At 39.0% G+C, this 2,375-nt stretch overlaps 1 pseudogene; it reads right to left on the reverse strand.

Moving 5' to 3' along the window:
* LOC149036454 (uncharacterized) lies at positions 1-1,209 on the reverse strand (annotated as a pseudogene).
* Positions 1,210-2,375: the final 1,166 nt, after the last annotated feature.

The raw sequence follows: 2,375 nt of genomic DNA on the forward strand, positions 1-2,375 counted from the left end.
TGAGTGCATATTGTGATATTCATGCCGGAATTCTACAATAATTTCATTGTCATATCCAAGATGGAGTGACGAGTGATCATCTCTCACTTCATTCAGTATGATGATATTCTGAAAGAAGAATTGAGAGATTACTGGTGATTACTAGGAATTAAAAAAATTGTAATATTTTTCTGGTGCTCTCTTTTCTGGTATGGCCCCCAACAGCAAGCCCAGCCCTTGCCATTACCTCGTGCTTTGCCATTGCCCCTACACTAAATTGAAGGGTAGCTGATGCTGTTGCCAAAAGAATTCTTTTCCTTCCATGCCATTTGTATTTTGGGCATCTAATCTACACTAATGAATTGATAGACTCATTTACATTTTTAGTAAACCCAGGAAGACAGCATGAAAGAATGGCAAGATCACTGAGCCTCTCATAAAAAGGAAGTAAATACTTCTCAAACACCGTATCTAAGTAGTGAGGCTCATTGGGGCAAGGAATTTTCTTCTTGTACCTGCACCAAGAATTGTTTGAGCAGTACTTGTGTCTTTATTTGGTAACTTCAAGCAATGGTACAAGGTAGCCATAATTTCAGTTTGCATGATCTGGACAGCGTCATCTCGCTCTTCTACAGAGTTAATGTCTCTGTTGGGTTTTTTTCAAATAGCTTTCCCCTAAGAGTGTCTCATTTTCTCGATTGCTGTTTTTGTTAATTGACCCTGTCTTCCTTTCACAGGCTTACCATCCTCTAGTTTTGAAGCAGTTCTTTGAAATTCATACGGAGCCTTTCCTAGCCTCTTCTGGAGATGTCCAACACACTCAAGTTTGATTATTCTATCCCAATCCACAGATCCATCAAGATGTTTATTTCCCACTTGACATAATCTTCAGATGCCTTCCAAGTTTTGAATTCTTCACTTGTTGACTCTAAAGATTCATATTGGTTACAAGTGTCACATGTCCCATAGTAGTTTCAAATAACACTATAAGACTTTGAGGCTCCATCAGAAATCATAAATTTGTATCAGATGGAGTAGTCCTGAATCCTACCCCACAAATCCTTGGCAGATTCCATTTTCATTCTAGGAGTTAAGCCCTCAAAACTACCCAGACAGCTATGGTCTTCAGCCCACTGTTCAAAGTCATGTTCATCTAAAGATGATTTTTTTTATATGCAAGTGTTGCGTACCTTTGAAATGACTTCATAATCCAAAACCTTTCCAGCAGCAGTTGAGATGACAAAACCAATTCCATGGTTGGCAGTGTATCCTCCATTGGACTATGTGCCATCAAAACAGACTGGGATGTTTATCACAATGTCCTCTTCCCCTGCACTGATCCCTTCTTCTATCATTGCCAGCTTCCTTGCTTCCTTCTTGTTTTTCTTCAGTTCAGCCTGGACAACTTCAGAATGAGCTTGAAGCAAGGCATCCTTATGACTGTGCTAGTTATCTTTGCTCTAGGAAAAAGCCATATTCAATATTTCACAAAACTTGGAAACATCTTCTCTGCCAATTCCCATTTCACTGGCAGCATAAACCACTCTGTGATTTACATTTTTTCCCTGTACAGTTCAGGGGGCATCATCTGAGGAATTATGGTCACCAGTGGCCAGAAATTCCGACAGACCACAATCATCACAAATAGCATATAAGCTGCTGCCAAGGTCAAATTGACTTGTGCTTATTTCTCGAAGTTCTAGATGGTTTACAACACTAAAAATAAAGAATAAATGAGTGATAACAACGCAAGATAAGAAAAGCAATAAAGAGCCACAGTTTAGGATGAATACAACATAAATTGCATAAGAAAAAATAAATATCTCACTGAATCCTTCTTGCAAATTCTGCAAAACTATTCATGAACACAAGCCGGTATCCTTCTGGTATTTCACCTTTTGGATCCATACTTTCATTGGAAAAGAGTTTCTGTGCATTTGACAGCAAGTTTTCTAACTCATGCCGAAGCAGCGGAAGGTGGAATTTGTTCGCTCAAAACATCATCACCGACAAACGTGATTTCTGTAGCAGAATTCCTTGCTACTTCCACAGGAACTTTCTTCTGCTTTTGGACTCCCTTGAATTTTGATATCTTTTTCGACAATTCCTTTTCAGAAAAGACTGTTTTTGTCCAAGTTTCCCACCTTTTTGGCTATATCCTGGTGTATCGGTTAACAAAAATATGTCCTGGTGTACCGGTTAATGAAATGACATTGGTAAATTGAGTGATAGCATGACAGCTAGATAATTTGGTAAATAATGAATGCTTTGGTAATAAAATGCCGGCATTGGTTGATGGTCAGGCTGTTTGGGTTAATTTGGCCGGTTGGATCTTTTGGATCATTTGGGTCATTTGGGCCAGTTGAGTCGTTTGGGTCATTCAGTTCAGTTGGATC

This window comes from Pocillopora damicornis, chromosome 12 (genome assembly GCF_964200805.1).
Source record: "Pocillopora damicornis chromosome 12, jaPocDami1.2, whole genome shotgun sequence".
NCBI lineage: Eukaryota > Metazoa > Cnidaria > Anthozoa > Scleractinia > Pocilloporidae > Pocillopora > Pocillopora damicornis.